We start from the raw sequence: 22,198 nt of genomic DNA on the forward strand, positions 1-22,198 counted from the left end.
TGAGAAAAGGGAGATGTGAGCTGGAGGATGATGGTGGATTATAGAGAATTGAAGAAATACACTCCCCCTTTAGTTCCTGTAGTACCATACGCCATCACATTGATTGAGAACATATAGACGTTTGAGGTAACCTGGGACGCTGTGTTATATTTGGCAAATGCCCTTTTCTCTGTGCCAATTGCCAAAGAGGGCCAGGAGCAATTTTCATTTTCTTGGTCACTGATGTGCAGACCCCACACCTGCTGGTTCTGCCATTGCTGCTCTAGTCTCTTTGAGAATAAAGTAATTATAGCAACTCAGTGGGTGTGGAGGCCACTAGAGAGATCAAGGGGACTTGAGCATAGGAAAAGATTCTGATAATACCAACTCTGCCATTGCTCCTTCCAAGGTGGATGGAGATGAGTGCCATTGGATTGGGTAATGACAGCCAATATTTAAGCATTCGTTGATGAGCGCGCTATATACATTCTCACTGAATCTGACGCAACGAGGTTCTCTTGGCCATGCGCACATCTTCACCCAATGCCGTGATTGTGTGCACCCCGATGCACACTTGGGAAATGGACCCACCCCCTTGGAGATCTCCGCAGGAGCTCCTCGTGCAAAAGGGCCGGATAATTTTAAGTTGCTGGTCAGTGTTCCCCCGTCTCATCTTGCAGACGGCATCTCTGGAGAGATTGCGGCAGCTAAAGTAAGAGGTGTTACTTCCAGTTCCATTCCTGGACCCGGTATCGGGTCACCAAAGACATTCATAAATTCCATAGGCAGCCCCACTGAAGCCCCCCTTTCGCCAATGGGATCTCCTCCAGCCTCTCCAGAAGAGTGTTGGAGCTGCCCACCTCCCCCTAGAGGGTGACTATTCTCACCGCTGTGAAAAGCTTGGCTTTTTCTGGTGCCAAGGAACATCTCCAGGCTGTGTATGAGGATGAAAGATGGTGAATCGAGAGCGGTAAATCCTCCCGCCAGGACTCTAAGGCAATGTGGTGACTGTGGTGAAAACGCATAGGGCTTTGGATTGAGTCACTTAGACGTCAGGCTTGGTGGATGTGCTGTATAGATCCTCAAAGCAGCCCCTGTTCCTCTTAAAAAACACTTCTAGTGCGGAAGTGAAACCCCAGATATCTATAGAGCAGGAGTCTGCAACCTCCAGATGTTTTGGGCAAAAACTCTCATTATCTCTCACCATTGACTATGCTGGCTGGGGCTAATTGGATGTGTGGTCCAAAACCTCCAGAGAGCCAAAGGGTTCTGACACCTGCTATCGAGGACATTTTAGCACAAGTAGTCTATATGCTCGTACGCCTGCCCCTCACAGGCCCATCATTGTCAGAACGTGGGTTTGCCATCTTCTGACCCTTAATAATTTCTCTCAGGGTGACTCTCCTGGGCCTTCCGCCTCCTTTGAAGTCTCCTCACCAACTGTCTCTTGCCTACTGTCTCCACCTTGGATGTTCCCCTCAACCTCCTTGTTCTTCTCCTGACCTTCTCCTTTGGTATTCTCTCCCACTTGCTTTTTCTGCCTCCTTCCACCATCTTCATTGATGTTCTCTCATCTCTCAAGGGTCTCTCCTTCCCTCCTCCTTGTTTCTCCTTACTTAATGCATGATGATTTCTCTGCCTCCCTCCTGAATGCCTCTTCCAACCTCCTCCACATGTCTCCTTTAACACCTCCTCTTTGGGTTTCCTGCCCTCCCGATTAATGGTCTCTCTCTCTTAGTAGATATCTCCTTCACCCTCCTTCCTCTATCTCTCTTTCTCTCCTTTTTAGGTGGGTTTCTCCAACATGCTCTGTGTGTCTCTTTTCAACCATCTTTTTTTTAGAAGTTTTTTGTTGTTGCTGTGTCTCTCTTCTCCCCCTTCCGTCTATTTCGATGTTGTTTCCACTTCTGTCCACTCTTCTGACTTCCTTGCCTCTGCTTCTTGACACTTCTTTTCTCTCGACCTCCTTCTGCCAACTTTTCACAGGATCCATCTGTCCTCCCTGCCTCCCTATACTCATTCCGCCTCCTTGTTTCTCCCTTCTCCTTGCCTCTACCTCCTTTCTCCGCCTCTCTTCCGCCAGTTCTCCGTCTCTTCTCTGACACCTCTCACCATGTCCAGTAACCTCTAGAACTCCCATGCCAACTCCTTACAACGTTAATGACATACTGCCCACCCATCTTAAAGCCTCCTATTGGGCGGTCAAGCTGGGAGTGGAGAACCACTGTGTACTTACTGGGGTTTTAACCATATTGAGGAAGAAGTGTTGCCATACTCAATTCACACGATTGTGCTTCCTCTCCACTACGATGAGCAATGAGGTGGACCAAACTGATTCGAGGATTGGTCACCATCTTGGGTACGGCAATACCACTGGCTGACTATCATGTGACGCAACATCAGCCAGGCTGGTTCTGCACACAGATACCTTGGCATGTTGCTGCTGTGTTCATTGTTGCCAGACTGACTTGCAAATAATTATCTCTGCTAAGGTTGCCACAAAGGGGAATCATAACCAGCAGGGTGTGTAGGCTCATTCGCTGCATGTGAGAGGGGGGCAGAAAGTTTAGGGATGCGCTGCCAGAGACCGTCCACTGCCTGAGCCCTTTGGCAGGGTTGGGTGGTCTGGAACTGAGCCTCCTACGTTCCCCTCACTCTGTGGAGCTGGAGCATCCCCCGTGCGCCACCTCAGGGACTAGGATCGGCTGGTAGCAGCCACTGGCTTCCATTCTCACTGAAATTCCCAAACCCTCTTCTAGTAGGGAACTTCATAACACCCCACTGTATCTTCCTAATAGCTGCTTGGGGTTGGTTGAGGAGTAACAAGAGGTGTGATCTCCTCTTTGCACACTCACTGCTCCAGTAGGAACATTAGGATGTGCTGCGAGTGCAAAGAGATTGAGGCAGACCTACCTATTCTCTCGGTTTAGCCCAGAGACTCAGGATTTCCAGGCTCTTCTCTGGGTCAGGGGTAGAGTGTGGAGTCTCTGGGATTTCCACCAGTGCCAGAAACCCCTCCCACACCTTCAAGTAATTGGCTGCAAACATACTTCTAGTGGCCAATCAAATGGAGGTGTGGGAGGATATACAGCATAGCGAGCAAATCTCGCCCCCTTTCCGGCATCACACCATGGTGTTTACCTTTTTTTAATCCATGGGTGGGGAAAATGGGCGGAGTCTTGTATGGATGTAGGCAGTGCATTGGGTGATGCAAAATCTCTGGGTTTTTCTTTTTTGAATGTGGGCAGGTGTGAGTTGAGGGCAAGACTGATGAGGAGAGCAGCTGCAGCATGGAATTAAGCTGCTCAATCTGTGCGATGAGAGAATGTTGAGGTGGTGGCTCGGACAGCCAAAGAACCCTGTGTGGTATGGCACATGACTAAGGTTTAGCAGAGGCCCTCTAAAGTAAGAGTGGTGGCAGTGTGCGGGGTAAAATGCTGGAACATATGGTGGTGGCACCTGGATGTGTGAGTCTAGCTTACGCATGATAATTGTACCAGGTGCATCGTGCAATAACTGGTACTAGGTAGCATTAATGGGACATTAGCAGCTGCTTTAATGTATGATGGCAGTACCTGGACATGTTAGACTGTAGCATACAGAAGGTTATGTAATGAGGTGTCACCACCTTACATCAAGGTACGGTCCAACTCAGGGACACCATGACAGATCATTGCCTATTGGTGGACGTGATCTGGAGGGCGCTGACTCCAGAATTCCTGTTGGACCCACGGCAGGAGGAGAGAACGTTGGTGAGCGGATGTTCTACGTGAACCAGTGCGAGCAGTGGCCATGAGGGGAAGATGGCTGCTCTTTTGAGGCAAAGTGGGAATGGCAGGGGCAGAGAAGCCCACAAGATGGCAGGCTGAAGGATTGTCCAGGTACTGGACCAGGTAATGCACTAGACGTGTAGGAATGGAAGGGAGCAATAGCAGCCATGAGTCAGTTGTGAAAGCAAATCCAAGATGGTGGCTGCCCCTTATGTTATTTCCTGTTGACCAACCCCTCTGGATCCACCTTTTATAGTAAAGAATTGGCTCTACTGCTAAAATAACCAATATATGTAAACAAAAAAATAGTAAAGGAAAAGGCAGTCTAGTCCAGACTGTCGAGTCTAGTCCCTACGGAGGTGGATTTAAACCACTATAAGAGACGGCTTCCCCGAGAAAAGGTTGTTTTTTTGGATGTCCGGACCTGAAGATGAAAGAGTTATTGCCCTGTTAGGTGCTTATTATAAGAAATTGAACCAGACAGGTAACGACCTGAGAGGTGCGAGAAATCCTGATAACTTGTGAGGTAATGCGAACGAGCACTTGATAAAAAGTGATGATTGTTCGAGAGGTGCTGAGTATCCTGACAACTTGAGAAGTGTTGAGAATGAGCACTTGACTGAAAGTGAGGACGACTCCCGAGGTGGTCAGGATCCTGATAACTTGAGAAGTGTTGAGAATGAGCACTTGACTGAAAGTGAGGACGACGCCAGATGTGGTCAGGATCCTGATAACTTGAGTGTTGAGAATGAACACTTGACTGAAAATGAGGACCACTCGAGAGGTGATCAGGATCCTGATAACTTGAGAAGTGTTGAGAATGAGCACTTGACTGAAAGTGAGGACGACCCCAGAGGTGATCAGGATCCTGATAACTTGTGAAGTGTTGAGAATGAGCACTTGACTGACAGTGAGGACGACGCCAGAGGTGATCAGGATCCTGATAACTTGGGAAGTGTTGAGAATGAGCACTTGACTGAAAGTGAGGACGACGCCAGAGGTGATCAGGATCCTGATAACTTGGGAAGTGTTGAGAATGAGCACTTGACTGAAAGTGAGGACGACGCCAGAGGTGATCAGGATCCTGATAACTTGGGAAGTGTTGAGAATGAGCACTTGACTGAAAGTGAGGACGACGCCAGAGGTGGTCAGGATCCTGATATCTTGGGAAGTGTTGAGAATGAGCACTTGACTGAAAGTGAGGACGACTCGAGAGGTGGTCAGGATCCTTATATCTTGAGAAGTGTTGAGAATGAGCACTTGACTGAAAGTGAAGACGACGCCAGAGGTGGTCAGGATCCTGATAACTTTGGAAGTGTTAAGAATGAGCACTTGACTGAAAGTGAGGACGACTCCAGAGGTGGTCAGGATCCTGATACCTTGAGAAGTGTTCAGAATGAGCACTTGACTGAAAGTGAGGATGACTCCAGAGGTGGTCAGGATCCTGATAACTTGAGTGTTGAGAATGAGCACTTGACTGAAAGTGACGACGATTCCAGAGGTGGTCAGGATCCTGATAACTTGGCAAGTGTTGAGAATGAGCACTTGACTGAAAGTGAGGACGACGCCAGAGGTGATCAGGATCCTGATAACTTGGGAAGTGTTGAGAATGAGCACTTGACTGAAAGTGAGGACGACGCCAGAGGTGATCAGGATCCTGATAACTTGGGAAGTGTTGAGAATGAGCACTTGACTGAAAGTGAGGAGGAAACCAGAGGTGATCAGGATCCTGATAACTTGGGAACTGTTGAGAATGAGCACTTGACTGAAAGTGAGGACGACGCCAGAGGTGATCAGGATCCTGATAACTTGGGAAGTGTTGAGAATGAGCACTTGACTGAAAGTGAGGACGACGCCAGAGGTGATCAGGATCCTGATAACTTGGGAAGTGTTGAGAATGAGCACTTGACTGAAAGTGAGGACGACCCCAGATGTGGTCAGGATCCTGATAACTTGAGTGTTGAGAATGAGCACTTGACTGAAAGTGAGGACGACGCCAGAGGTGATCAGGATCCTGATAACTTGGGAAGTGTTGAGAATGAGCACTTGACTGAAAGTGAGTACGACGCCAGAGGTGATCAGGATCCTGATAACTTGGGAAGTGTTGAGAATGAGCACTTGACTGAAAGTGAGGACGACTCCAGAGGTGATCAGGATCCTGATAACTTGGGAAGTGTTGAGAATGAGCACTTGACTGAAAGTGAGGGCGACGCCAGAGTTGATCAGGATCCTGATAACTTGGGAAGTGTTGAGAATGAGCACTTGACTGAAAGTGAGGACGACGCCAGAGGTGATCAGGATCCTGATAACTTGGGAAGTGTTGAGAATGAGCACTTAGAGGTGATCAGGATCCTGATAACTTGAGAAGTGTTGAGAATGAGCACTTGACTGAAAGTGAGGACGACGCCAGAGGTGATTAGGATCCTGATATCTTGGGAAGTGTTGAGAATGAGCACTTGACTGAAAGTGAGGACGACGCCAGAGGTGATCAGGATCCTGATAACTTGAGAAGTGTTGAGAATGAGCACTTGACTGAAAGTGAGGACCACTCGAGAGGTGATCAGGATCCTGATAACTTGAGAAGTGTTGAGAATGAGCACTTGACTGAAAGTGAGGACGACTCCCGAGGTGGTCAGGATCCTGATAACTTGAGAAGTGTTGAGAATGAGCACTTGACTGAAAGTGAGGACGACGCCAGATGTGGTCAGGATCCTGATAACTTGAATGTTGAGAATGAACACTTGACTGAAAGTGAGGACCACTCGAGAGGTGATCAGGATCCTGATAACTTGAGAAGTGTTGAGAATGAGCACTTGACTGAAAGTGAGGACGACGCCAGAGGTGATCAGGATCCTGATAACTTGGGAAGTGTTGAGAATAAGCACTTGACTGAAAGTGAGGACGACGCCAGAGGTGATCAGGATCATGATAACTTGGGAAGTGTTGAGAATGAGCACTTGACTGAAAGTGAGGACGACGCCAGAGGTGATCAGGATCCTGATATCTTGGGAAGTGTTGAGAATGAGCACTTGACTGAAAGTGAGGACGACGCCAGAGGTGATCAGGATCCTGATAACTTGAGAAGTGTTGAGAATGAGCACTTGACTGAAAGTGAGGACCACTCGAGAGGTGATCAGGATCCTGATAACTTGAGAAGTGTTGAGAATGAGCACTTGACTGAAAGTGAGGACGACGCCAGAGGTGATCAGGATCCTGATAACTTGGGAAGTGTTGAGAATGAGCACTTGACTGAAAGTGAGGACGACGCCAGAGGTGATCAGGATCCTGATAACTTGGGAAGTGTTGAGAATGAGCACTTGACTGAAAGTGAGGACGACGCCAGAGGTGATCGGGATCCTGATAACTTGGGAAGTGTTGAGAATGAGCACTTGACTGAAAGTGAGGACGACGCCAGAGGTGATCAGGATCCTGATAACTTGGGAAGTGTTGAGAATGAGCACTTGACTGAAAGTGAGGACGACGCCAGAGGTGATCAGGATCCTGATATCTTGGGAAGTGTTGAGAATGAGCACTTGACTGAAAGTGAGGACGACGCCAGAGGTGATCAGGATCCTGATAACTTGGGAAGTGTTGAGAATGAGCACTTGACTGAAAGTGAGGACGACGCCAGAGGTGATCAGGATCCTGATAACTTGGGAAGTGTTGAGAATGAGCACTTGACTGAAAGTGAGGACGACGCCAGAGGTGATCAGGATCCTGATAACTTGGGAAGTGTTGAGAATGAGCACTTGACTGAAAGTGAGGACGACGCCAGAGGTGATCAGGATCCTGATAACTTGGGAAGTGTTGAGAATGAGCACTTGACTGAAAGTGAGGACGACGCCAGAGGAGGTCAGGATCCTGATATCTTGGGAAGTGTTGAGAATGAGCACTTGACTGAAAGTGAGGACGACTCGAGAGGTGGTCAGGATCCTTATATCTTGAGAAGTGTTGAGAATGAGCACTTGACTGAAAGTGAGGACGACGCCAGAGGTGGTCAGGATCCTGATATCTTGGGAAGTGTTAAGAATGAGCACTTGACTGAAAGTGAGGACGACTCCAGAGGTGGTCAGGATCCTGATACCTTGAGAAGTGTTCAGAATGAGCACTTGACTGAAAGTGAGGACGACTCCAGAGGTGGTCAGGATCCTGATAACTTGGGAAGTGTTGAGAATGAGCACTTGACTGAAAGTGACGACGACTCCAGAGGTGGTCAGGATCCTGATAACTTGGGAAGTGTTGAGAATGAGCACTTGACTGAAAGTGAGGACGACGCCAGAGGTGATCAGGATCCTGATAACTTGGGAAGTGTTGAGAATGAGCACTTGACTGAAAGTGCGGACGACGCCAGAGGTGATCAGGATCCTGATAACTTTGGAAGTGTTGAGAATGAGCACTTGACTGAAAGTGAGGACGACGCCAGAGGTGATCAGGATCCTGATAACTTGGGAAGTGTTGAGAATGAGCACTTGACTGAAAGTGAGGACGACGCCAGAGGTGATCAGGATCCTGATAACTTGGGAAGTGTTGAGAATGAGCACTTGACTTAAAGTGAGGACGACTGGAGAGGTGGTCAGGATCCTTATAGCTTGAGAAGTGTTGAGAATGAGCACTTGACTGAAAGTGAGGACGTCCCCAGATGTGGTCAGGATCCTGATAACTTGAGTGTTGAGAATGAGCACTTGACTGAAAGTGAGGACGACGCTAGAGGTGATCAGGATCCTGATAACTTGATAAGTGTTAAAAATGAGCCTTTGACACAAAGTGATGATGAATCCAGAGGTACTGAGATTCCAGAGAACCTGTGAGGTGTTGTGAATTAACACTTGAACCAGAAAACACAGCCATGCCGCCTGGCGGCCGCTTCTAAGCGCTTGTCCTTCTTATGGGCCGGTGTCGAGGTGCATCGAACGTTCTTATATATAATTATTATCACCCAACCGAAGCTAGTACTCATTTAACGACCTCTGAAAGTTGAAAGGCTGAGTTCGCCTGGCCAGGATTCGCACCTGCAGATCCCAGCAGCGGTCGCTTGAACCACTGAGCTATCTTATCAGAGGCATGTCGAAGCGGATGTTATAGGGAAAGAGAAGGTCGCTCGAAGGTCGGCGGAAGAGGCCTTTGCATGCCAGCAAGCCTAACAAGTTACAGAGTGTCTACTATGCCCACCAGACTGTCCGAAGCATTGGCCTGGCATGGACTGATTCTTCCCCAGGCCCGCTGGCCTTCGGTGGCATGGGGCTGGCCATATCTGCTGGCCTTAGGCGTGGCATGTGGCCCTACCCCGGAACTTTTGGAGACCAGGCTGGGATGTTGAGGGCACATCCCGAACTCCAAAGGCCTTCCAGAGGCATTGGACTGGCACATTACTGATTCTTCCCCTGCCCTCCCGGCCTTTCAGTGGCAAGCCTGGCATGCAGCTCTTGCCCGCAGCACACTCTGTTTGGCAGAGTCGACCTGGATATGTGACTTCCCCCCAACCCTACCGGCTTTTCAGAAGCTGGCGGTTGGTATGCTACTGACACTGCCCCAGCCCCACTGGCCTTCCAGATGCGAGCCTGATTTGTGAATGGCTCTGCTTATAGTGCACTCCGCCCGCGAGTGCGATTACTGTACTCTGTGGGGGGGACAGAGCCTCGCGCCACATCATCTCATTCCCCCTCCAGATATGTTTCCCAGTGCGATCAGCTGAAGGCAATCAATTACCTCATTTATAGCTGACACGGTCTGGGGCCTGGATGGCCATAAATAGGCGCGCGCTCACCTCCCAGGAAACCCAGCACCGGCCAATGCACAGACATCTTGTCTGTGCTCCATTGACATCCCCCCTGCTGGCCTGGCGCGCGATGGCATCGAAGCCAGCCCCCTCTGCAGCCCTGGGGTGATTTATTTCCGTAATGCAGCGTAAACTAATCACTTATAGCCGGGGCCCGGGCCCCCGCCTCACGTCACCGCGGGAGAACGCTCGGCTGGGGAATGGTGTATGACAGACTGAATGATGGGAGATGGGGGGCAGGAGAACAAAGGCTTCTCTGCCGCTGAAGGAGTTGCGGCAAGCGTCCTTCAACCCGGATGGCACTGACCACACAGCAGGCCAAGCTTCCAACAGGACAGTTACTTCACACGCTTCAGAAATGTATGTGCCCCTCCCACACAGAGCAAATGCAGCCAAGACAGCAGGGGTGCAAGCTTCCCTTCCACACAGAGCAAATGCAGCCAAGACAGCAGGGGTGCAGGCTTCCCTCCCACAGAGTGCAAGTGCAGCCAAGACAGCAGGGGTGCAGGCTTCCCTCCCACAGAGTGCAAATGCAGCCAAGACAGCAGGAGTGCAAGCTTCCCTCCCACACAGAGCAAGTGCAGCCAAGACAGCAGGAGTGCAGGCTTCCCTCCCACACAGAGCAAGTGCAGCCAAGAGCAAGTGCAGCCAAGACAGCAGGAGTGCAGGCTTCCCTCCCACAGAGTGCAAGTGCAGCCAAGACAGCAGGAGTGCAGGCTTCCCTCCCACACAGAGCAAGTGCAGCCAAGACAGCAGGAGTGCAAGCTTCCCTCCCACACAGAGCAAGTGCAGCCAAGACAGCAGGGGTGCAAGCTTCCCTTCCACACAGAGCAAGTGCAGCCAAGACAGCAGGGGTGCAAGCTTCCCTTCCACACAGAGCAAGTGCAGCCAAGACAGCAGGAGTGCAGGCTTCCCTCCCACAGAGTGCAAGTGCAGCCAAGACAGCAGGGGTGCAAGCTTCCCTCCCACAGAGAGCAAGTGCAGCCAAGACAGCAGGAGTGCAAGCTTCCCTCCCACACAGAGCAAGTGCAGCCAAGACAGCAGGAGTGCAGGCTTCCCTCCCACAGAGTGCAAGTGCAGCCAAGACAGCAGGGGTGCAAGCTTCCCTCCCACACAGAGCAAGTGCAGCCAAGACAGCAGGAGTGCAAGCTTCCCTCCCACACAGAGCAAGTGCAGCCAAGACAGCAGGAGTGCAGGCTTCCCTCCCACAGAGTGCAAGTGCAGCCAAGACAGCAGGAGTGCAGGCTTCCCTCCCACACAGAGCAAATGCAGCCAAGACAGCAGGGGTGCAAGCTTCCCTCCCACACAGAGCAAGTGCAGCCAAGACAGCAGGAGTGCAGGCTTCCCTCCCACAGAGTGCAAGTGCAGCCAAGACAGCAGGAGTGCAGGCTTCCCTCCCACAGAGTGCAAGTGCAGCCAAGACAGCAGGGGTGCAGGCTTCCCTCCCACAGAGTGCAAGTGCAGCCAAGACAGCAGGGGTGCAAGCTTCCCTCCCACACAGAGCAAGTGCAGCCAAGACAGCAGGGGTGCAAGCTTCCCTCTCACACAGAGCAAGTGCAGCCAAGGCAGCAGGAGTGCAAGCTTCCCTCCCACACAGAGCAAGTGCAGCCAAGACAGCAGGAGTGCAGGCTTCCCTCTCACAGAGTGCAAGTGCAGCCAAGACAGCAGGAGTGCAAGCTCCCTCCCACACAGAGCAAGTGCAGCCAAGACAGCAGGGGTGCAAGCTTCCCTCTCACACAGAGCGAGTGCAGCCAAGACAGCAGGAGTGCAGGCTTCCCTCCCACACAGAGCAAGTGCAGCCAAGAGCAAGTGCAGCCAAGACAGCAGGAGTGCAGGCTTCCCTCCCACAGAGTGCAAGTGCAGCCAAGACAGCAGGAGTGCAGGCTTCCCTCCCACAGAGTGCAAGTGCAGCCAAGACAGCAGGAGTGCAAGCTTCCCTCCCACACAGAGCATGTGCAGCCAAGACAGCAGGGGTGCAGGCTTCCCTCCCACACAGAGCAAGTGCAGCCAAGACAGCAGGAGTGCAAGCTTCCCTCCCACACAGAGCAAGTGCAGCCAAGACAGCAGCGGCACAAGCTTCCCTCACACACAGAGGAAGTGCAGCCAAGACAGCAGGAGTGCAGGCTTCCCTCCCACACAGAGCAAGTGCAGCCAAGACAGCAGGAGTGCAAGCTTCCCTCCCACACAGAGCAAGTGCAGCCAAGACAGCAGGGGTGCAAGCTTCCCTCTCACACAGAGCAAGTGCAGCCAAGACAGCAGGAGTGCAAGCTTCCCTCCCACACAGAGCAAGTGCAGCCAAGACAGCAGCAGCACAAGCTTCCCTCACAAAAAGAGGAAGTGCAGCCAAGACAGCAGCAGTGCACGCGTCCCTCCCACACAGAGCAAGTGCAGCCAATAAGCTTCCCTCCCACACAGAGCAAATGCAACCAAGACAGCAGCAGTGCAAGCTTCCCTTCCATACAGTGCAAGGGCAGCCAAGACAGCAGCAGTGCAAACTTCCCTCCCACACAGAGAAAGTGCAGCCAAGACAGCAGGAGTGCAAGCTTCCCTCCCACACAGAGCAAGTGCAACCAAGACAGCAGCAGTGCAAGCTTCCCTCCCACACAGAGCAAGTGCAGCCAAGAACAGCAGGAGTGCAAGCTTCCCTCCCACAAATGACCCCGACTTCCACCCGCCAAAGTCCAGCACATTGGCAACAAACAAAAAAAGACATTATCGAAAAAGAGCCCCTCTTCTGCACCCACTGTTCACCCTCAAATTATTCAAGAATTAAAGACATACTGCATGGCTGGTAGTAGTAGTTACAGGAACCCCCTCGACCCCGCCCTACATGGAACCATCCACCTATTCATATTTGAGGGGGTGTCTAGGTCAATAAGTGACCAGAGGCCACGAAGGTCCGACACAGGAGAGTCCCCCACCCTACTGAGTCGTTGACATCTGCTGTAGGACCTTCCAATTACAGAAGCCCCCCTCCGAACCCCCAACCCGTGTCCTTCCAGAAAGACACCTGGACTATTCCTGTAACATGTTCATTGGCTAACACCAGGATACAGAAATTCCTTCAGTCCATTCCCAATCCAGGAGTAGGCGAGCAATGCTCCCTCTCCAGGTCCCTTGCCGGAACACTAGTCTCTTAAGTCAGGATGTTTGCGTGATTGTATTTCCTCCATTGTTGCCTCATTCTACCAAATTTCCAGGTTGAGACCCGCAGCTCCCGCCTCCAACCAACCGCGCATGTTTCTGGATCTAGGTGCCAGAGGAAAGCCGGCATCCATGAGGCAAAATGACCTCCTTTCACCCCCTTTCTGTGCAGATCCCACCCAGAACAGTACCTCTCCCATGGAGCTCCAATGCTCCTTTACAGCCTTCTTAGCTGAGTCAAGCTCTGAAGGGATGCCCCGAATTTCGCGCTCATTGGACCTCCACTCTCGCGGTCATTGCCTCGATGCAAACGCCTGCATTTGCTGATTGTGGCTTTGAAAGGAGCCATGGTTGCCTGCAGCACCGCAGGAATCTTGCGATTAATAATACCTTTGCATAAAGGTGACAGGCAAGACATGGGTTAATTTCGTAAGTGCTGATCGGGCCATTTCCTGTTGTGGGACATTCCTGATGGTGTCTCTGCACTTCCAGCACCTCCCTCTCCCTCCCCTCTGCTCTCCATGCTCGTTACTTTATTGTCCATTAGCACCCGGGGCAGGGGCGCAGCCAATCAGATTCCCCAGAACGCAGGCGGACATCTCTGATCTCAGCCCGCGTTCTCTGGCACCTGCAGGCTGCCTCCCCGCCGCAGGCCAAATTTATTATTCGTTTTTTTAGAATATACCCCAAACCTCGCCTCCCTCCACTTGCCATTTGGCAGCGGTTGCACTGGACGCCGCCCGCAGTTGCTCCCCGCCATCTTGAGCCTTCCGGTTGGCCACCATGGAAAGGGAAGAGGGGCTCTATATGGAGCCCCTCTTCCCTTTCCATGCCGGCCATCTTGAGAAAAGTGTGATAATGTTTGCGGCCACCCCCAAGCCAGCACTGTGCCAAGTTTCTACCCTCCGCTGTGCCTGTACCTTCCTCTCCTGCACCTGTGGGGAATGCTAACTAGTATACAATCCACCCCAGAGAAATCCCCCACCTTGCTGGCTTCAACCATGTCTCCTTCCCGCCCTCCTCCCCTCCCTCCCGCACTTTCACTCCCCCCTGCACCTGCGTGATCTCAATGTCACTTGGCCTTGTAAGACCAGTGTCTCTGACCCCCTCCCTTGCCTCGTTGTGCCTTGAAACACTTGTGTATAAATGCCATGTCATAGCATGTCCAAAGCCTCTCCCAGAGTATAGCCAGCGAGCCATCCCCGGGCCAGCCCCTCTGCGGCACCCTCATTCAGAGTGCACACTCAACTGAGACTGTGCCTGCCATTTTATGCAGCCTTGCCTCACTTGGCCTGACTCCTCCCCAACAGGCCCAGGCGTGTTCTCCATCTTCAGGCTTCTCTTGTGCAGACCTGGGGGGTGGGAGTTGCTGGCAGCCGGGAGTCATTCATTTCACCTGTGTCCGGCTGTGACGGGCAAGGTTCGCCTGAGCTCTGTGATCATGTGGAAATCTTGGCCCATTGCCAAACATCAAGGAGTAGGAATTTCAAAAGGAAGAGATTGTGCATGTACTGCCAACCTATATGGGAGAGGTGTGCAGTGGTGACTGAGGATAGTTACTTTGCATAGGGTTCAAATAGCGAAGTGCATTACCTTGACAAGTGGGGCCCCGGCAAAGGAGTAGAGGGAGAGCGCCAGGAGGAGGCTGCAGTAGGAAGTTGGCTTGCTTAGGTCAAGGGTGGAGCGGAGACTCCTGACGGAGTGAAAGGTACAGAAAGTGCTGATTTTTTGGGATGCTGAGGAGGATAAGCCTGGCAGTCGTATAGATAGAAGTAATGGCCTGCCTCTTTTATCAACGGCTGCTAAGCTGCTAAGAAGTTCTGGGAGGTAGGAAACTAGAGCATATTAGGCTATTTAGTGCCTCAGTGGTTTCACTGTAGACTTTTGTTTGGCGGCGCAAATTGCAATAACAAGAGACAATGTTTTCTTTTCAATCCCACTTAGAATGGGATAGAAATTGTCAAAACCTTGATGCAGGTTATGGGGAAAATTTCAAAACATAGGACCTGCTGGGATCATGCCCGGTGGGAGCAAGAGAGTATGTCATGTTAGTTTTGAAAAGTCAAAATTCAATTTATTAGGAAAAGGCAAAATAATGAAGAATCAGAAAATCACTCTCATGAGTGCAGGTGTTAACGTGGGGATCACACCATAATGACTGTGATGCTTTAAAATTCAGAACAGTTGAAAAGGGTAGTTTTAAAATGTGCATTAATTCCTCTGAGACAAGTATAAGGGAAAATTTGACTCGCTCAAAGATTTCTTATTCCTCTACTATCACCACTCCTCAGCTCGGACGGTGACTCCCTCCGGTAAATCGACTTCCTTTGGGCAGTGGCTTAGCTTCTAGGTGATGGAGCGCCTCTGTTTTATTCCTGTATGGATTGGGGGCTTCATGGATGGCAACTGGTTCCATCACCAGACCTGCCCAATTCATCTTTTTTATGAAATGTAATCTTCTTGATGTATTCCTGGTAGGGGTGTGCCAAATGGCTAGATTTCGTTCCATGTGAAAATTGGTGTATTCTGGGCAAAGTTCGCCATATCCACCAATTTCTCCAGCAGAGTGAAATTGTCAGTGTTTGGCATTTTTCCAGCCAAAGTTTCATTTTTTCAAAATTTGATTTGTGAAAAACAAAATTTCAGATGTTTTGCCAACTGCAATTCGGTGTTTTCCTGAAATTTCATTTTTGGCATGCGTCAGCACCAACAAACGAAATGTTAGGAAATTCTATGAAATTTTATAGGAACTTTTAGGAAATTTTCAAGCAAAAAGAAAACGCCCAAAATATGTGACAGAACAGGGGAAAAAATACCTGGCTGGCAAATGCAAGTGGTAGTGAATTTCACCAGTCCATTAAGACTGTGGTAATTTTGCATAACCCTGTCTAATTACCGTGTAATCTGGGTATATACAGACACTTTACCACTGCACTTCCAAGGTGCTCTGATGTGGCATAGTTGTGATAGCAGTATACTGTGATTAGTTACTTACCTAAGAAGAATATGACTAAGTTCTCCTCCTACAATTCGAGTTGGGTTATTTGGTGGGAGGCTACGCAATGGATGTGTTTCTAGGTTCAGATATCTGGACTACCCACTTACTCTGGGAGTACCACACATTTCCAGTCTATTAATTCCCTATGTATAGTGACATCATCAAGAGCACAGTCTGGCTGGAATATCTATTTTGCTTAATAACAATGTTTTTTTTTAATTCTTTCCAATCTTCCTAGTAGCAATGGTTTACTAATGAATGCCAGAAGTTAAAATAGACACATCTGGTTTTCCTATTTCACCGGGAAATGTAATTTTTCTAAATTACCAGTCTGCACAGAAATATGTCCAAATTTACTTAACCAAATATATCTTCTGGAAGTCAAGACCCTTCTATTGATATACACATGCATTTAGTATATTTGCAGCATTTTTTTTCTGAAGAATTGGAGACCATGCTAAATGCTCTTAGTTTACAGCATGTTCTGTCTTACTTTTTCACAAATCAGACTTAAGCTAACATGCACTTGAAGTAGATCAATTCAAAATGCCAATACAAATTTAAATGGAAAAAAGTGGATCAATTCGGTGTCTGTTGCTTTATAGAAAAAATAAAAACAGGTGGGTTGCTCATCTGGCTCCAGTGACTAGAACCATCTCCTTAATCACAAATATAGGAGACTTTCCATCCCATGAGATCAGAAGCTACAATTGTTTACAGCTCAATGCCTGGTATTATTTGTTCAAATTGCTTTCATGTGCGATGGACAGAAAAAGACACCCACTAAAATCTGTTTGTAGATAAGAAATGGCAGGCATACATACAAATGCCATTCCAAGTCTGTGGCATTGAATCCCTGACACCCTTTCAGTAATTAGTCACTCAGGATGTTCATACCAATTTTAGGCACCACAATATTCTTGAATTTCTTTGTAATTATATTTGAAGTTTACCAAATAAATGGAATAGATAAACACACTCCATACACTTTATTGTTGAAAGCATATAGGAATTTGTGAACCTGTCATAAGGTCCTGGTAAGAAAACAGAGATCCTGTATAGATTACCAGACCTACATGTTGCTGCTGTTTCACTTACTTAGACTACCCCAAGCTAAAGAATTCCAAAGCTCCTTTTAAGTTTAATAAAAAACAAATGTTTCTATTTGATTATCAGATATCGAGGTTTAATTTTATGAGAGAGAAAACTAGCTGGGACTAGCTAACTCAAGGCGAAACACATATTTTTATAACTTTCAGCCACAGAAAGGTTAACTCTGTATGAATCATTTCTGTTAAATGTGAACTAGTGTACATTTAAATTAATGAACAATGCATACGTATATTCGTTGTAAACTGTAAAAATCACTTTAGTATGATCACAATAATATTTTCAGGGCTAGTGTCAAAAACAGGTTTCTTTTTTCAAAAATTATCATCTTTAAACAGCATTTTCTGTATGTTGGTGGAACTTGCAAAATGTCTTTTTGGGGTGAAACCCTTGATATAGATGCATATTGTGGCTAGTCTATTGTTTTGATACACAGAAAGTAATCCTTACATGTCTGCTGTACCCCACACATCCCCCCTTTGTAACTGTCCACAGGTTAAGAGATTGGGACAAGAGACTGCCCTTGGATCTCTGTTTTTCCAAGAGTCCCATTGGGGTCAGCTATAGGGTTTTATTTTAACATGAACAAACAGATGATTCGTGATTCAAAGCACTCCGAAATGTTAATGTCAGAAGGACATTACTTTGAGTTCTTGCTCTGTTAATCCAATGATTGTAAATTGTCTTTGTCTTTTTTTCTTCTTGCCCATGGTACCTTTTCCTTTTGGCAAATCCTGGCCTTGCCTTTGACGGTGGACCTCATCCACTCGGACTCATCTGGGCTTGGTGCCACCAATCTGAAAGAAGGTCAGTTACTGACTAAGAGAGAGAGATAGAAGGGCTGGTTTTGTTTTAGATATTGGAACAAAGATTTCAGGGAACCTTCTACTTTCTATCCTAGCTAATGTTTACAAATATAATTTAAACATTCATTCTTTCATATAAACAGCCGTACCCCTCGAAATGATTCCAGTTCATTCTTACTTTGGATTTCCTGGTTCATTTTGTTATTTTATTCAGAGACCACATCAACCACGGGCGCACAAAGCTCCTCAATCTTTATTAGGGCTGATCAGGAACTACATATTTTCAGCTGCTTTATATGAATCCAGCATTCTTCTGACGGATCTCCTTTTGGGATTCAATTCTTGTAGGCATCTGGAGATATTTTGTCCATAGTTTGAAAGGATCCTCTGCAAGGGCCTTCTCTTTAGATGTGTTCCTTTGAATGATATAGAGGTAAACCTTGTCATCCACCTCAAACTCACATTTTGTCACCTCAAGGTTATAATAGGTTTTCCTGCTCACAGTAAACCTTTCAAAATGTTGTTGCTAATGTACAAAAGCACGCTGCAAATGCTTCTGACTGTGTTCAACATGCTCATGGGTAGTAGACGCATTGATAAGGGTTTGTTACTGCGAGCGGTAAAGCCAGTGTTGAGGCAACATCAACTTTCCACCAGTGATCAGTCCAAATGGGTGCATCCGGGGAGCGGAAGCGAGGTAGAACCCCACAATCAGAAACAGGGGTACTTGAAAGTCTCAACTAAGTGCAACAGTCCACCACAAATTTGCTAAGGATCCACAATTGTCTTATGGTACCTTACCTCTCCACTCCACTGCTTAATGCAGGGCAGTGGGCAATGTGGAGTTCTCTTTTTAGACTGAGGATTTCCCGCATCTTAGTCATCAACTCATTAGTGGAATGACCACCTCGGTTGGACTAAATCCTTTGAAAAAGACCGAAACAAGAAAGGATATGGTTGATCATGGGGCATTGTTCTGATAGTTTGTTCGGTGGTGAGTGGTGGGGTTTTGGGGTGATTGTTTCCTTTTCTGGGATGCATTCTGGGTTGCATTCCCCAGGGAAACATCTCCTGTGTGGTTATTTGTCTTTTGCAGGCATATATATATGTATCCCAAATGAAGCCTAAAACCTGAGTACCAGAGGTTGATATAGATTTCGGTTTGAGATGGATCTGTATTTTGGAAGCCAGGTGGATACCTATTCTGTGGGTTTTGAACAGAAGGGCCTTTTTGGCTTTTAGTATCCGTAACAGCAAAAGAGGACATTTTGGTCCGCCATCTCTAAGCCCAACAGGAGACTACTCTTCACCTCGGCTGCCTTATTAGCAGCTGGCACAGGCATCAAGTTGGCAGTCGTAGGCACAGTTTGTTTGATTTATTCATAAATGGAACATTAACCATGTAATCTTAACATGTATGACTGTAAAATTAAATCCAAAGCATATATTAAAGTGTTTCTGTTTCAGCATGGATAGCTTTGCGGCCAAACCCTCTCTTTTAACAAAGAAAAGAGAATCTAGACACTGACACAATAGGAGGCACAGGCTATTAAGAAATACCCACCTTCCATGTGTACAGGGGCATGAGCGTGGGCGCTGAAACGCTTCACTGCAGCCTGCTCTATCTGTATGTGCGAGGAAGCACAGGAGCTCCCCCTTCTACGTATACATATCCAACATATCCAATTCCCCAGCCAGCATTTCCAATGAGCCATGCAAGGCTGGCAAAGCAAAACACCCCCAGCCTTGCATGGCTCATTGAACATGTGCAGCTGGGGAACTGAACAGTCAAAGGGAAACAGTGTTTCCCATTGACAGTTCAGCCATCCCAGAAGTGCTCCCTCAGCTGGAAAAAGCAGCTGAGGAAGCGCTCAGTGTTTTACTGGGCTGGCCTCTCCAACTCATTCTGCAGGACTCACTCTGGATGTCCTGATCTCCTCAGACCGTCCCCTCTCTGTCCCTCTCTCCACTCCTCTCTCCTGGAGCGATCACTTTCTCCTCTCCTCCCACCTCACCCTCCCTACCCTCCAGGCCAAGCCACCTCCAGCACTGCCACCCACCTTCTCGGCCATCCGACCCATGAAGCGCGTGTCAGTTGAGGCTTTCGCAGCCACCTTCTCACCTCCTCCTTTGGCTGACTGTCACCCTGACACAGCCCTCTCCATGCTCCACTCTGCTATATCTGATACTCTTGATATCCTTGCCCCTGTCATGAGAATCCGCCTGAAGTCCAAAGCCAAGTGCAACTCATGGTACGACTCGGACCTAGTCACCCTAAAACGCAAGTGCAGGGTGGCCGAGAGAAAATAGCGTGCTTCATGTACAACCTCTGACAAACTGGCCTGCCGCCTGCTCCAAAGACAATACCGGCTCTCTGACCTAACCAAGAAGAGAGCCCATATCCAAGCCCGCGTCTCTGTGGCATCAAACAACTCGTCCGAACTCTTTAACATCTGCAAGGAACGGGCCAATCCTGCCGCAGTCTCTACCTCCCCTGTCCCCTCCCAGGCCCTCTGTATGGCACTGGCTTCTCACTTCATCTCTAAAACTCAGGACATCCTGTCTTCTCTCTCCTCCTATCCCCTGCCTCCCCCACTCTCTGCTCCTCCCCTGACCTCTCTGCAGCCACCTCACCTCCCTCCTTCTCTGCCTTTCCCCTGTTCTCCGTAGACGAGGTTTCTAGACAAGTCTGATCTATGAAAGTGTCGTCGAAACAGGTTCATCCCTGTTCCTCCAAAACTATCAAGGACCACAACGACTCCCTGGCTCCTGCCCTGGCTGATTTCTGCAATCACTCCTTCACCACTGGAGTCTTCCCATCCCCCCTGAAGCACTCCCTTGTGCACCCTCTTCATAAGAAACCCTCTGCCGATCCCTCCTGTCCGGCTATCGCCCAATCTCCATCACCCCCTTCCAGGGCAAGCTCCTGGAGAAACTGACCATCTCCTAGCTCAATCTCCACACTGAATCTGTTGGTTGTCTTCATGACCATCAGTCTGGCTTCAGAGCTGCCAGAAGCATGGAAACTGCTCTCCTGAACATCCGTGAAGACCTGCTCTCCAACCTTGACTCTAACACCCCTTGGCGTTCTCATATTACTTGATCTCTCCTCTGCCTTTGACACTGTCAACCATGCCAATCTGCTCAACCATCTACGTGATAACCTGGGTATCACTGGTCAGGCTCTGGCGTGGCTGATTTCCTTCCTCTCCGACCGACCCTCCAAGGTCGGTCATTGGGTCTTTCCTCTCCGATAACTTTGTCTCTACCTGTGGTGTCCCCCAGGGATCTAACCTCTCTCCCTGGTTGTTCAACCAATACCTGGCACTCCTTGCCCACCGCATTGCCGCTCTCTGCCCAAACTTTCAGTGCTATGCGGACGATAGCTCATTTTCAGGATACCCTCAGCCTCCGCCTCTCCTTCCCTCATCTCTAACTGTCTGTCTGCCATCCAGGAGTGGTGTGCCGCCAATGACCTCTGCCTTAATGCCAGTAAGACTGAGATTCTGCTCATCGGCACACCCACTCCCTCTTTCCCTGCAGCTCTCTGGCCGTCCTCTCTTGGCCCTCTTCCCGCTCCACCTGCATGGCTAAAAACCTCAGGGTCATCTTCGATTCTGCACTCTCCTTCTCTCCTCACACCTCTGATGTCTCTAAGAAGTCACATTACCAGCTGCACCTCCTCAGAGGTATTCTTCCTTTCCTCTCCTTCCCCCAGAAGCTCACTGTATCCAGAGTCCTGGTTCTCTCTAAGTTGAACTATTGTTACCGCCTCTACCTAAATCTGCCTGCCTCTACTCTCCGCCCTCTGCAACTTATCCAGAACAGGACTGCAAGACTTGTCCTTGGCCTCAAGCCCAGGGATCGTATCTCTCCAGGACTGAAATCTCTGCACTGGCTCCCAGTGGCTGCGAGGATTAAGTTCAAAACTCTCTACATTGTACACAAGGCCTTCTGGGGCCTGGGGCCGAAATACCTTCAACTCTCTCTTCCTAAATATCTTCCTTCTCGACCTCTCTGCTCTTCCTGCTCCAACTCCCTCAGGGTCAGTCGCTTCTCCAAGCAACGAGTTGGCAGTAGATCTGCTCTTCGGCAGGGGTCTCCCTCTGGAACAGCCTTCCTGCCTCCCTGAAACTTGAGAAGAACCATCTCCGGTTCTGGAAGCACCTCAAAACCTTCCTCTTTGCTTCTGCTTTCACTCCCCCTCTCCCCTGTTGATTTTCCTGACAGATACTGCACTGGTTACCTGGCCACCCTTCTGATCTCGGGCCCAGGCCCGCCAGTTGCCCACCTGCGCTGCCTCCCTGGCAACCCCTGCACTTGTGGACTGTTTTTCTGTATCCTTACAGCCCCCCCTACCAGCACTTATGTTCTGCACTTACCATACACTGCCACCTGCTGGCCGTTTTATTTATCTTATTTTATTGTACTATCCTTTGTACTGCACTTCCCCCCTCTCGCTTCCCCCCGCACTTCTCCCTCTCCCCTTCCCATGCACTTGAATGATTTGAATGTCACCTGGCCTAGTAGGATCCTTGTCTGTCTTCCCTCTGTTCCCCTTCCCTTGCCTCGTCGCGCCTTGAAACACTTGTGTATAGGAGCGTTATAAATACCA

At 49.1% G+C, this 22,198-nt stretch overlaps 1 protein-coding gene across 2 annotated transcripts in view; it reads left to right on the top strand.

Moving 5' to 3' along the window:
• The window catches only part of COLQ (collagen like tail subunit of asymmetric acetylcholinesterase), a 320,011-nt gene that overhangs the window by 264,640 nt on the left and 33,173 nt on the right, over positions 1-22,198 (top strand). The gene's annotated exons all lie outside the window — the stretch shown is intronic.

This window comes from Ambystoma mexicanum, chromosome 2q (assembly GCF_040938575.1).
Source record: "Ambystoma mexicanum isolate Mex_15411 chromosome 2q, UKY_AmexF1_1, whole genome shotgun sequence".
Taxonomy (NCBI): Eukaryota; Metazoa; Chordata; class Amphibia; order Caudata; family Ambystomatidae; genus Ambystoma; species Ambystoma mexicanum.